General features: G+C 43.0%; 1 protein-coding gene across 25 annotated transcripts in view; it reads right to left on the reverse strand.

Moving 5' to 3' along the window:
- BAZ2B (bromodomain adjacent to zinc finger domain 2B) overlaps nucleotides 1-15315 on the reverse strand; it is a 409759-nt gene that overhangs the window by 178078 nt on the left and 216366 nt on the right. For 4 of the 25 annotated variants that reach the window (XM_056536077.1, XM_056536078.1, XM_056536079.1 and 1 more), the window contains one exon: nucleotides 6873-6975. The exons of 18 other annotated variants lie outside the window; for them this stretch is intronic. The gene's annotated coding sequence lies outside the window, so the exon portion shown is untranslated. Of the gene's footprint in view, nucleotides 1-6872; nucleotides 6976-13782; nucleotides 13883-14669; nucleotides 14689-15315 lie in introns of those variants that run through there. 3 more of the 25 variants (XM_056536082.1, XM_056536081.1, XM_056536085.1) reach the window with 3 other exon arrangements.

Consider the following 15315-nt stretch of genomic DNA (forward strand, 5'->3'; position numbering starts at 1 on the left):
CATACACACCAAAACATTCTGAATTATTTGCACAGCGTTCTTCCTTCATGGCCGGAGGGCACAGAAACACTGCAGCCTCCATTGAACGCTTACAGCAATGTTATAATTAAGACTAATTAGAAAGATGGCTGCATTGTCCTATTTTCTAGGATAAGACGCTTGTCCGTCGTGTTTTTTGGTAAGTGGAGGTTACAATGAAAGAGTTAAACCTACTAAGCCCCCAAGGCCCTTTTTTCTGGCTGGCACAGTAAAGCCTATTAGTGGCCACCAGTCAGAAGTGCCTTGTCGGCATTGAATAATCCTCTATTCTTCTAAAAGCAAGTTATCCGGAACCCCTAGTTTATCATATTTACTATACAATGGTTCTAATTGATCAAAACTATTAAAAAACTAACTAACTAACCATGGTCTATATACAGATTTTATACATAGAAACCCATTCTACTTCCTCAATAGAACTTTTTTTTTTTTGCAATATTTTTGGTATTTGTTATAACAAAACACTATAGGCAGGGAGGGAGATTCATCAAGGTCTGTGCTTAAAAAAAAGTTGACCAGTTGCCCATAGCAACCAATCAGATCGCTTCCTTAATTTTTCAGGGGCCTTTTCAAAATCAAAAGAAGCAATCTGATTGGTTGCTATGGGAAACTGGTCGACTTTTCCACTGCACAAGTTTTGATGAATCCCCCCCTATTATCCAGTTTGGCATTTTGATGGGTGTATATTAAAGGAACACTCTATACTACACAAAGAGACTATATTATGGCTAGTGCAGGCCCACGCCGATCCAGCACCAATTCTCTGGAGGTCCATGTTTACTTTTCCTACAGCAATAATGTCACGTACATGGGGGATAACATGCTGATTGGTGGGGGTCCAAACACAGGGACCCCCACCTATCCTGAGAAATTTTGTCCCAGAAATGAATGGCGCATGTGCAGCCAGCGCTCCATTCATTCTCTATGGGGCTGCCAAACCATGCTTAGGCTGCATCCACACTTTGTTTTTACATTATGGGTGCCGGATCCGGCTGGGGAGGGGCAAACCATGCTCTCCCGTACCCCAGCCGGACCAGCACTGGAATCCATTTACTTTAATGAGCCGTCCAGAGTAAAACGGTGACTCCGGTCGGCTCATTTTTGACCCGTATCCGGTTTTGTGACCGGACCTAAAACCGTAGTATACTACGGTTTTAGGTCTAGTCAGGAAACCGCATATGGGTCAAAAATGAGCCAACCGGAGTCACCGTTTGACTCCGGTCGGCTCATTAAAGTAAATGGAGTTCAGCGCTGGTCCGGCTGGGGTACGGGAGAGCCTGGTTTGCCCCTCCCCCAGCCGGATCCGGCACCCGTAATGTAAGAACGAAGTGTGAATGCAGCCTAAGCTCTGAACTCAGAAATGTTATGAGGCCCTATAGAGAATGGAGCACTGGGTGAGCATCATTTATTTCAGGGATCATTTTGTCCCCATTCTCAGGATCTCCAGGGACCCCAGCAGTCAGGTCCACACTGATTAGAATGTTATCCCCTATCCTGCCTTCATAAGGCTTTCAGCAGCCGTAGTAACTGATCAGCCCCCCGCTCATATGTTGAGGGGTACCGATTGGGCACCGGACAATCAATCCACTTCTTACATACCCTACTAGCTATCAAATCGCTGTATTTAAGGCGATAAATGACCAACATCAGTGTGTTCACTGATGACTGTCATTGATGGTGGGTACCAGCTGCTGATCGCAGCTGGTACCCATCAACTGTAAAGCAAGCTCAGCTCTAGGGTTAGCTTCATAACCATATGACATAAAACATTTTTGTCACAGTGTTCCAAGGCACAGGCGGCCATGATGAAAATGTACGTCTTAGGTCATTAAGGGGTTAAGATATATGTGGGCTTATTTATATTTTACTTTTATGTTTTTGATGACTTTTTTTTGTTTACTTTTCATATCGATAGTACTTGGAGAGGAGTTTTTGGCTTGGACACAATTCGGTAAGTATTTATACACAATGATGGTATAGTAATGTACATTTGGCCTAGAACAAATATAGACAAATATGTAAAAATGTGCAACCCTGCACGTGATCTTCCCCATAACATGTGCGGTGTTGTGAAAGAACACAGTTTATCTGAGGACAGAAAATCAAAGTTCTTTTGCTTCAGTTAAATGTTTCAGGAAGTTGACGGCTTTGGCTGATATCGAGACAAAGGCACAAAATGCAGAAATTCTGTAGTTTCTTGTACATTTTGTACATATTGTTATCATATAGCAGAGTAATTTCCATATCAAAATAGTGTAGATCAGTGTTCCCCAACCAGGGTGCCTCCAGCTGTTGCAAAACTACAACTCCCAGCATGCCCAGACAGCCTTTGGCTGTCTGGGCATGCTGAGAGTTGTAGTTTTTCAACAGCTGGAGGCATTCAACACTGTTGTAGATGGAACTATAATGCTATAATGGGATATACATGAATACAATGACGCAACATTACACTTTAGCATCTTTCATCTTTGACATTTCCAGTGACCCTAGCCACTAAGAGTAGTGATAAGTTATCCAGCCATAAAGACAGGTTTTCCAGCAGGGACTCTATCCCCGGCACAATGGGTGGTGGAAAAATGTTGGCTAGGACTCGAACTTTGGGAGGATGGGTCCAGCAAAACCTGCTAAAATAACATCAGCCACATGGAAGGAAATCCCATAATGCCTTTCAAACGGCTCCCCCAGCCAATTAGAAAGCAGTATATGGGTGATATCAAAGTGACTATGAAAGCCAATGCACATAGCTTCAGCAGCCATTTTAGAGATAGCAGGTATTAGGTGAAGATCTCTGTGAGGGACAGTGAGCAGGGAACAGCACAGATAGGAGTAGGACCACACTTATATAATAATAGTAAAGCAGCAGGGAGTGTTCTGATTCTGTCAGTGCAAAATCAGTTTTCATTAGAAGTCAAGTGTGACATTTTTTTTTGCTTTACACTTATTGTGAGAAAGCCACATAGAGGGTTTTGTGTATTTTTTTGGATGCCAATCCTGTTGTTATGCATCAAAATGGGAATGGATTTTTACAGCTTGTAAAATACCATTGCTTTTTCACTTCCAGGCACAGAACCTGTTTCTACTCAGAAAAAAGTGATTATTTTGGATATTAATTTTAAAAAGCAAAAAATTCCCATAGTGCTGTGTGTTTAAGCTTAAAAAGTATCTGTCACCAAACTAAACTTTTAATATATTGTTCTTTATGTAATTATAGGAAACTTTGCTGTTTTCTTGTTGTTAAAATTCTCAACCTTTATATGTTTTTAATGTGACTGAAAAAACGGCCACTAGGTGGCTCTGTTCTGTTCCCTGCTGCAAGTCAAACAGTTAGTTTGGTCTCCTCCCGCCCTGGCAGGAGACCAAACTCAAGAAGTGCATGCGGGGCATGGCGAGGCACAGCTCTCACAGGCTTTAGTGACATTGCGTCTGCTGGGGAATGCCCATTTTCTCCTGCCGGAGCTCACACAGTGTGGGCAAGGGGAAAGGTATGATACACAGCTTTTTAAAGCTCAGAAATTTTTGTTTAAGGGCAGGAGGGGTGTTAGGAGTAGTTAGGGAATATAATCTGAGTTAGTTTAGAAAATATGGTTTGATGACAGGTACTCTTTTTAATCTGTTAGTTTCCACCGGGTACCATCCAGTTATCCCCAGCATTATATGTTTTTTATTTTTTTGTTAATGTACATTTTATGTTTTTTATGCTTGGCTTTTCTCTTCCTTCTTGGTTCTTGGACCCTGTGCACACAGTGTTTTTTTTTTTTTATAAATAACGGTAGCTACATCTTCCCCATCTCGAGAGTCCTATCTGATGTTTTCACTTCTGATTAGCTAAAAATTATTTTAATTTATGAGTTATTTCTCTTTCTTAGCTTTTTCAAAATAGATTTTGGATGATTTCCAGTGACATTGAGGTCTTCACGTCCATAATACTCGCTTCTTAACAGTTAATATTGTCCTGCATTTGTTGGTTTATATCTGGGTGTGTCCACATAGGCTTCAAATAATCATGTAGCTCCTTAAGTTGCAGTGTAGACAGAGCAGTTTCCTCTCATTTTTTGGGAGTGCCACATTCTATTCATGAATGAATTTATCATTGCACTTAAATGTGTGAACTTTACTTTTGCACAAACTATAAGGAAGCATGGATTTGAGGTTTCTTTAAGGTAACAGCATCTACCCCTTTGATCGGTGCTCCCTAAGTGCTGTCTGTAGAGTGGTCCCATTCATGACATGGCAGCATGTGGAGGGGCATGTGACCGTTACACCACTCAGCCCCCCCCCCCCCCAATGGGAACACACTGCATGCTAGAAACCAACGCAGATCCATTGGAGGAGGCTGAGTGATTATGTATGGTCACCTCCACACACAGCCATGTCATAGCATGGACAGAAGGCATGGACACATCCCTGAAGGGGGGGCTGTAGTAGTCTACTCATTGGGGCACAAGTAATCTAACAGGATAACAGTATGACACCTACTTTAATCATTTATCTATTTTTGGAAATAACGTCCAGAGAGTACGCAACCGCGTTAAGCGGGACCGTAATGAAAACTGCGTCCTATCACTAAGAATCCATATAGATTGGATTTTTATTAATTTAGTTTTATAGAAAAAAAAATTACTCCTTGCTTTCCAATATAGGAGAATAAAAGTTATTAAGTTTTATTGAATCCAGAGCTGGACCATCCTGTCTTTTTACTGAAGCTATTCCCTTGGCGTGCGCTGACCACATTAGAACACACTAGCTCATATGGGGAGCTGACTCTTGCCAACTATGTGAGGTTAGTTTGATGTAGAAATTCAACTTGCCTGATCCTTCTCTTCCCCATCAACTGCCTTCGGGGTTAAGTCGAAAGGTTAACATACACATTAGATGGTTGGCTGGTCCTGCTAAAATTGGTAGATTGAGCCAACACTCCTCAAATTTGTATGGCTAGCTGAAATAACACATACTGGCCAACCTTTTTCTTGCACCCTCAAAAAGATCAAATTTTGAAATGTCTTTGGTGGGAGCAGACAGCCACTGGCCTCCCAACACTGTTCGGCCCCTTCACTAATCTCTTCTAATAGAAATCAGTACCAGACAAGGAAGTGACTTGTGAAAGATCATTTATTGGCTGCCCACAGGTTACTTCCTGTGCAAACAGGAAGTGGTGAGTATGGGGTTAATTTTTTTTAACATTAAAAAGGTAATTACCATCTGGGACATTAATGGCATTATCCTCTGCTACGCTGCTTACTCAAGTCCACATAAATAAACATTTGTTGTTTTTAGTTTCTTAACCTCAGGCGGTCATAACCAGGGCAGAGGGGATCAGGGATCCCATAATCTAAAGATAAGTGCAGGTCCCAGAGATAATATTAATAATAATTCTTTATTTATATAGCGCACACAGATTCCTCAGCGCTGTACACTTAAATTGGTTCCCTGTTCCCATTGGGGCACACAATCTAAATTCCCCTACGTAAGGGGGGTAGGAAGCCTTTAAAACACTGGTGGGATTTGAATCCAAGACCCCAGTGATGGCAAGGCAACAGTGCTAACCACTGAGCCACTGTGCAAACTTACATCTATTACAAATATATGGTACATCCTGAGGATATGCCATAAATTCCCCAGATGGTTATACCATTTTTAAATATTTTAAAAATTTGACCCCATACTCAACACTTCCTGTTTGCACAGGAAGTAACCTGTGGGCAGCCAATAAACGGTCTTCGACAAGTCATAATGTTGTGGTGCTGTGCGGCAGCCATTGTTGTTGTGGTGCTTTGTCTGTTAGGTGGCGTGGCCCAGAGCTGGGGGGCTTGGTCGGGCAGCAGCGTGGCTGTCTGGCTACTGGGTCATACCTCCTGTGGGCTTGGTGTTGCGGCAGCGATGGTCACCGCCCAGTGTTAATTTAGGGACTCACTCTTATCAGGTGGCCTTAAAGGGGTACTCCGGTGCTTAGACATCTTATCCCCTATCCAAAGGATAGGGGATAAGATGCCTGATCGCGGGAGTCCCGCCGCTGGGGACGCCCCCTCCCGTAGGCTTGCATTGAGGGGCGAAGCGTGACATCACACGGGGGTTGGGGGTGTGACGTCACACGCTGCCCGCCCTGTAGTCGCCGGTAATCAGTCCCGGAGCGAACACGCTCCGGGGACTGATTACAAACGGGGTGCCGCGTGCATGATCCCGGGGGTCCCCAGCAGCGAGACTCCCGCGATCAGGCATCTTATTCCCTATCCTTTGGATAGGGGATAAGATGTCTAAGCACCGGAGTACCCCTTTAAGGTTGCAAGTGGGCTCGCAAGTTTTGATCACAAGGAACTCTAACAACCTGTTAGTTTTTGACATTATGCTGAGAAGCAACTAGATCATAGCAGAGGTGTAGTTTGCAGCATCGGGGCCCCATATGCCAATTATTGTACTGCTCTCGTATAGGGCAGATATGCTTTGGGGTCCCCTTAGGCATCAGGGCCCCGTTGCGACTGTTACCTCTGCTACCTCTATAGCAACGCCACTGGATCATAGTACAAGTTGTGGACATGCGACCATGTTATGTTTCTCTATATTTGAGTCACAATGTTCATAGAGCAAATGGGGCACTGTTTGGTTATCACTATGTAGCTGTGAGAAGGTCTCTGTATGATCGTGTATGGAGAAGAGTCGACGTCCAGAGAGAGCAGAAGGCACAAAACAGTCCTAAAGAATCCCATTGGCCACTATAGAGGCTAAAAAGTTCAAGAAAATAATAAAAGACCAAATAAAGATACAGTGCAGATGTGAATTTTTGCTCTTTACTACCGTTTCGTGTTCATTCATCCATATGAAAATCAAATGATACTTACTGTATCATGATAATCCTACATGAGCACGTGAGACATGTTCTTCTGTTCAGTGCAGAAGCTTCAAATCTGTCCTGTCCAGGGGCCCGGGGCTTTAACCCCTTCTCTAAGAGAGAGAAAGAGCAGGGAGAAGAGACTCATTGACCGTCTTCTTACTCAACAAACGAAATAAACTTCTCGGAGCATTTGCCAACTTCCTGAAAGATTTAAGTCGATCTTATGTATTTGCAAGGTATGAAAAAAATATTTGCACAACACCCCACAACAGCGCTGAACATGTGTTGCACAATTCTAGCACGTCTCTGTCTTAACACAGCAATGGGTGAGTAGAGGAATGGAGATGGCAACACTAATAGTAAAGGAATGTGGTAGTGTAAAATGTAATAAAAAAAAATACAAATACAAAAAAACTACTGCAAGAGTTATCGGTGGCCCAGAGACAAAATAGCAACCACCTGGATACATGCGTACAAGTCTGGTTGCACAATAGTTGTTGGGATTTAATAGGCTGCTATGGGATCAGCATTAGTACAATTACTATAGTACTAATATGATTTTTTATGTATTTGTATTGTAGAGTAGTTTATAACTCTTCATTGGGTCTAATTTAATAGATTTACAGCAGTGTTTCCCACTCGTTGTGCCTCCAGCTGTTGCAAAACTACAACTCCCAGCATGCCCGGACAGCCAACGGCTGTCCGGGCATGCTGGGATTTGTAGTTTTGCAACAGCTGGAGGCACACTGGTTGGGAAACACTGCCCTACGCTAGACATCATACCACATACTACACTAACATTCCTGAATACATTTTAAAACAAAGTCAAACAATAAAGCATTTGGCTGTCTGGGCATGCTGCGCACACTTGCATATACAGAGAACAGAGCCAGAAGCATATAGATGCATGCGGAGGCCTGATCGGGTTACTGCAACTTCCACTCGATTGGTGGGGCTGCCAGGTGTTGGACCCCCACAAATTGGATATTGATGGTCTACCTTGTTTAAAAGCCAATAATAATAATAATAATAATAATAAAAAATCCAACAGCTGGAAGCACCCTATTATTATTACCTGTGGTGTCCCGGTACAGGACATGGTCCTGTACCATCTCTAGGTCCCCTCCAGAAGAGTCCCTGCAGTCCATAGGGCTCTCCTGCAGGGCTCACCCCTTGCTCACCTTCTGTTAATGCATTGTAAATGTGTTGCGTACATATTGTTCATTATACATAAAGTTATACAAATGTATAGAGGTCATTTGTGACACTACCCAGAGTGCCATGGGCACAGGAACCACAGGGTTTGCAACCAATGGGCTTTAGTTCAGCCCCCCTTAGTATATTGTGTGTTTCAGCCAATCACAATCCCTGTACAATCTAAATTCATCTAATCTAGGCCAAAGCCTAAAGAACCTGCAGCCACTTCAAAACGTGAGTTATCAAGCTCTGTCTACAATTCTAGTGACTACTACTCAACTCAAGAATAATATTAGTAGCACAGTGGCCTGCATAAATCATCACAATACTACAAGTCCCAGCAAGCCTGCGAGATATCCTGTGTCCCGTTGCCTCTAGAGAAACTGCATAACTAAAAAGACTGTTTCTTAAGAATTCCAAGTAAAAGTTCCAGTTATTTTCACAATTCCTGCTGTTGACATTCCTTTATTGCCTGCCGTTTCTGGGTTGGTTGTTGGCAGGGCCTTATACCGAGACAACCACATCCTGGCGTCACGACTAATCATGGGTTAATAACACCTTACCCCACAGGGTTAATACCACCAGACCCTGCTACACCATTGCAACACCCCGGCACCACATACCTATATAGCAGTGTTTGCCAAGCAGTGGTGCCTCCAGATGTTGCAAAACTACAACTTCCATAATGCCTGGATGGCCAATGGCCGGGCATGCTATGGAGTTGTAGTTTCGCAACAGCTGGAGGCACCCTGATTGGGAAACACTGCTCTTAATAAATAAAAGTAAAAAAAAACAGTTGACATTTTATTCTCCATTTCAAGCATTGCTATCCAGTAAGTAGCTTGAATTACCTTGTTTTTTGTTCTTTTTTACAAGCCGCAACAATTCCCTCCCCCCCCCACACACCCTTTCCCGAATAAACGGTTGTTGCGTCTCTATGCCAAATGATATTTCTATATAAATAAATAAAACAAAGTGTCAGTTTTACAGTTAAATTGTGAAATATTCTCTGTAGCTATTGTCCTGGTTAAAGGAAAGCACAACAAAGGAGGTTTCCTGTTTCGGAGGCCGTACCTAAGAATTAGCAGCGTTCCTCCGAGCTCCTACAAGGCTTTGAGAATGGCTGATAGAAAAATAATTGCTTCTACACCCTTCAAAAATCAAAACTGGTATTAGAGATTATAAGAAGAAGAAAAAGTAAAAAATAATAATAATTAAAAAAAAAAAGCTTCTTGATATCGAAGCTGAACAAAAGGTTCCCTTGCAGGGACAGTATGACAGCGGGAGTGCGCCGTGCGGTGATTTAGCGTCGACTTAACAGTCCAGGCGCCTATTAATAGTAATAATATTTAGTATTTATATACCCTCTCCCGATTACTGAAGCACTTGGCAATTACGGCTTTGCAAGGCATTAACGTAGCTCCCTCTAGATTTATGTCAGCTCGTGTCTTACCACTCTGGGGCTTGAATGGCAAATGCTTATGTAATAAACAAAGGTAAAGTGACCTGCCCAAAATGTACAGGGAACTGTATGTCTCCGCTCAGGTGAATCATGGAACAAGCTTCTCACAGACAACACCCTCTCGGATAAAACTAACAATACAAACATTACAAAGGGCAAAAACGTTTCTAAAGGGGGAAGTACTATAAACCTGTAAAAAAAAAAAAGTTTTACAACAGCTGGAGGCACCCTGGTTGGGAAACACTGACTTAGGGTACGTTCACACGAGCGGATTTGCAGCGTATTTTACGCTGCAGATCCACCGCTGAAGGACCTCTGTATGCTGGCTTTACATGTGCCTGCTCGGAGCGGCAATACCTCACTACGTGCAGACACACTGAAACGATGTACGATGTACTCGCACACATCGTGGCCGCTCCCCACTGCGCATGCGTGCGGCGACTCGCACATTGTGTGTCTGCTCGTAGCGCCGTATTGCCACTCCGAGCAGGTACATGTAAAGGCAGAATACAGAGGGTCCTTCAGTGGTGGAACCGCAGCGAAATCCGCTCGTCTGAACTTACCTTTAGTCTGTAAAAGCAGCGGCTACGGTCATATTTTTGCCCTTATGCTGTACAGATCTGTAATAAAGTGTGTATAGCCTGCTATGAGCAGCAATATGTCTTGAGAATTACAAAGATATTCTTATTAAAAAAAAAATAATAAAAATAAAATATATATATATATATATATATATTTAAATTTATATATAGTGGGGTACTGCAGTGTAACACAACGTATCCCCTATCCTTTGGAGTGTCTCTGACTGCAGAGGGTCTAACCACTGGGACCCTCCGTGATGTCCTGCACTCTGCCCCGATTCTCCCATGCACGGAACTGTGACCCGTGCCCCCTCCATGAATCTTTATGTAGCGTTCGTGTATCTCAGGCTCTCCCATAGAGATACATGGAGGGGTGTCAATCACCGCTTTGTGCGGGGGTCAACAGTCTCCTTGCACTGGGCAGAGATTGCTCCGTGCACGAGGAAAGCGGAGCGCAGTGCAGGAGATCGTGGGGGTCCCAGCAGTCAGACCTCCCATGATTAGTCACTTTTCCTCTATTATATAGAAAAGGGGATAAGTTTTGTTATACTGCAGTACTACTTTAAAAAAAATTTCCACTTTGTCTGAGGTTTTAAGCAATCAAAAGTGCTGACAGACTTAGAGTGCATTCACACGCTATTTGTTCTTGTGGGTTTTCCGCTGCGTATTTGAAAGTGGGCGGGCTCTTCTCGGCTGTCCGTAGCAGATTTTCCGCGGCGGAATTTACGCTCCGCAGCGTAAATTCCTCCGTGGAAAATCTGCTGCGGACAGCCGAGAAGAGCCCGCACCCTTTCAAATACGCAGAAACAAAGAGCGTGTGAACGCACCCTTGGGGTACGTTCCCACACGGCGTATTTTGCTGCGTATTTGCTGCGTATTTGGTGCTGCGTATTTTCCTACCCATTGACTTCAACAGAGAAAATAAAATACGCAGCAGCAAATACGCAGCAAATACGCCGTGTGGGAATGTACCCTTAGGTGGCGTTCACACTGAGGAATCCCAAGATGGAAAACTAAATCAGTTGCGCTAGGACCGCACGTACAATGCCGCACCTATGAGCAAGATCATTTTTTCGGTGGCCAAATTTCAGCGGCAGAACGTCCGCCACTGAAATTTCATTGTCAGCAAAATCCCATTTCCAGCACCGGAACTTCCAAAATAAAATTTCATGGTGTGAACCCAGTCTTTTACATAGCTTTATTTATATAGTGCCAACATATTCTGCAGTGTTGTACACAGCCTATAATCCCTCAGATTGGTCATTGTCCCCTCTGGGACATACAATCTAAATTTGAAATTCATGTTTTGGAGTGTGAGAGGAAACCTAGGCACCTGGCGGGTACTCAGGAGAACATACAAACTCCTTACAGATGTTGTCCTAGGTGGGGTTTGAACCTAGGACTTCAGCGCTATAAGTCAACAGTGTAAGGAAAGCTCCTGTTTGACTGATCCCCGGGAGGCAGCACCGCCATTGAGACATATATTTATACTATCATGTGTCTTATACACAACAACACAAGTTAAAGGGGTACTCCCCTGTAAAACATTTTTTTTAATCAACTGGTGCCAGAAAGTTAAACAGATTTGTAAATTTCTTCTATTTAAAAATCTTAATCCTTCTAGTACTTATCAGCTTCTATTTGCTCCACAGGAAATTCCTTTCTTTTTTAATTTCCTTTATGTCTGACCACAGTGCTCTCTACTGACACCATCTGTCCATTTTAGGAACTGGAGCAGGAGAGGTTTTCTATGGGGATTTGCTCCTACTCTGGACAGTTCCTAAATTGGACAGAGGTGTCTGCAGAGAACACTGTGGTCAGGCAGAAAGGAAATTCAAAAAGAAAGGAACTTCCTGTGGAGCAAATAGAAGCTGATAAGTACTAGAAGGATTAAGATTTTTAAATAGAAGTAATTTACAAATCTGTTTAACTTTCTGGCACCAGTTGATTTAAAAAAAAATAAATAAAATATAGGGGAGTACCCCTTTAAGCAGATAATACTCATCCTCATACCTGCTAAAGAGTCATCGGGGAAGATTTATCGTTCATTCGTTTTGCAGAGGCCATTTCAGGCCTTTCCTCTGCTCTGATTTTTCCTTTTCTAGATACCCAAGACTTCAATCCAGTAAGACTCATCTCCAGATGTTGCAAAACTACAACTCCCAACATGCCCGGACAGCCAACGGCTGTCCGGGCATGCTGGGAGTTGTAGCTTTGCAATATGTGGAAGGCTGCAGTTTGGAGACCATTGGGGGAGATTTATTAAAACCTGAAAAAGTTGTCTAGTTGCCCATAGAAACCAATCAGATAGCTTGTTTAATTTGGGAAAAAATATGCAAAGTAGCTCTCCTCCAGTTGGAGTTTGCTCTTTGGTACCACCTTTTGGAGCATACACCCTACCATCATTACACCATATATCTCTTTGTTTTTGGAGGACTATGGATCATTGAGCCACCTACATGACAAGACCTGTCTGTCTTATCTGTTACTTAGACTCCATTTTAGGCTGCATTCACACCTTGTTTTCAGCCTACGGTTGCCGGATGCGGCTGGGAAAGGGGAAAACCGGGCGCTCCCGTAACCCAGCTGGACCGGCGCTGAAATCTATTTACTTTAATGAGCCGACTGGAGTCAAACGGTGACTCCGGTCCGCTCATTTTGGAACCGTATCCGGTTTCCTGACTGGACCTAAAACCGTAGTATACTACGGTAACCGGACGTCTCATTAAAGTAATGGAATTTCAGCGCCGGTCCGGCTGTGGTACGGCAGCGCCCGGTTTTCCCCTCCCCCAGCCGGATCCAGCACCCGTAGGCTGAAAACGAGGTGTGAATGCAGCCTTAGTAGTATTTATTAAATAAAGGTTACGTTTAATAGTATTCGACCCAATGTGTGGATGCTCTTTTGGTGAAATTGTTGCTTTTTTCCTTTATGGTCTTTACCACATAGAACATTCCATCAGGTTTGTGGAATCACTTATTCTGTGGTTTTTTTTTTTTTACACTTTTGGAGGTAGCATCGCTGCAAGCCAATGTATGGCCCCGAAAAGAGCCTTGCAACATGATTGGGGATTATAAGCCAGACCTGACTTTCCTCCAGAAGAAAGAGTTACCCATCTCGCCCTCTCATCAGTAGAGGAACAGGGCAAGAAAAGAAGGTACTTCAGCAGAAAGGATTTTGTCATCCACTCTAAAGTTATTTTTAGTCACTTTTATTGATATAAATAAAGTATAAAACCATTGACATAAAACAAATAAAATTACGAGTTTCGAGATTGATCTTTTCCTTCATCAAGGGGTAAAGTTTCTCCTTGAGGAGAATGCGAACCCCATAATAACTTTCTTTCTTCTGGAGGAAGGTTACTTTGCATACAGAGGAACTACTATCTATGGCTGATCAACATTGTGCATCTTTATCAAAAAGCTCATCTAAACAATTCAAACAAAACAATAACCACGCCTCTGAATAAGCCCCATGTATTTCGAAAGATTCTACGACCTCTTGATTTGTTGTATTTTAACATTTGTTCATCATATATGAATACAATGGAATAAATATCAAAGTTCAGGAAAAATTCCTAAACATAAGGCTTTAAAGGAAAACTGTCATATGTTTTGTCCCACACTATCCACGGGTACCTGTGGATAGTGCGGGAGACGCGTAACATTTTGAGTCCTACCTTGCCCGGATCCGCTGCGCCGTTCGCCCGTTATAGCTGGTTTTCGGTATATTCAAATTAGCTCCTAACTGGCACGGGCGGGTTACTGCCTTCAACTGGCACTGTGATGTAACCGCCGCCCGACCCACAGGACCGCTGGCTAACACTCTCTGTCTCATCTCGGCCGAGTCCTGGACTATACTGCGTATGCGCGGAGCAGCGCTGGAGTAAGGGTGCATGCGCAATATCATCCAGGACTCGGCGGAGATAAGAGATAGTGTAAGACAACGTATGAATATGCATTAGCCAGCGGTGCTGAGGGTCGGGCGGCGGTTACATCACAGTGCCAGTTGAAGGCAGTAACCCGCCCGTGCCAGTTAGGAGCTAATTTGAATATACCAAAAACCAGCTATAACGGGCGAACGGCGCAGTGGATCCGGGCAAGGTAGGACTCAAAATGTTCAGCGTCTCCCAAATTATCCATAGGTACCCGTGGATAGTGCGGGACAAAACATACGACAGTTTTCCTTTAAGTTCAATAGCAATTGTGTCTTAATATTCAATCTGGGAGGAAAAGAAAGATCTAAAGACAAGCTTTCTAATCCTCACATTCCTCGTCTCTAATTTTGCTTTTGTTTTCTATAGGACTGCCTCGGAACGATACCAGCAAGACTATGTTTTCCCTTTCTTTGCCAAATTCCTGACATTTTTGCAAATTAATAGTGTGCAAAGTGTGTTTCTTTACCATGGATTAGTTATGAGTTTTTGCTTTTTGTTACTATGGAGATGTAGACTCTCAAGGAAAGGCGAGAAAATGTTAATAACCGTGATATTATCGCTCTGGCAACAAATAATAAGGGGGTTCTCCTGCCTCAAATAAAACTATAAAGGGACGTCACTTCACTCACCACATACTGTCATTTGGGTATTGGGATTATGTCACCTCTGAGGATGATACTGTGTGGTCATATGACTGGGGTGGGAGGGAGAAAGGAGGAGATTTATCAAAATCTGTCCAGAGGAAAAGTTGCTGAGTTTCCCAATAGCAACCAATCAGATCGCTTCTTTCATTTTGCAGAGGCCTTGTTAAAAATTAAGGAAGCGATCTGATTGGTTGCTATGGGCAACTCAGCAACTTTTCCACTGGACAGGTTTTGATAAATCTCCCCCTTTATTTTTGGTAATTTGGAACTCAAATAGGTGGCCTGGTTTAGAAAACCATTTTCATACACCCCATTATTGGAATTTTGAGGGAGGATAGGGTTATCTGTTCTGGATCCTCATCTAACAAAAGATACAGAATATCTCATGAAAAGGGTCATCCAGGAATAGGAAAACAGAGCAAATTTCTTTCAAAAACAGCACCACCCCTGTTCTCAGGTTGTGTGTGGTATTACAACTTGGCTCTATTCAATTCAATGGAACTGCGCTGCAATACCGCACACAACCTGCGAACAGGAGTAGTGCTGTTGTTCTAATCCTGGATAACCCCTTTAATAATTATTTTATTTATCTATAAAGTACCAGCATATTCTTTAGCTTTGTACACAGCTT

Source organism: Hyla sarda, chromosome 8, assembly GCF_029499605.1.
Source record: "Hyla sarda isolate aHylSar1 chromosome 8, aHylSar1.hap1, whole genome shotgun sequence".
In the NCBI taxonomy this organism is placed as follows: Eukaryota; Metazoa; Chordata; class Amphibia; order Anura; family Hylidae; genus Hyla; species Hyla sarda.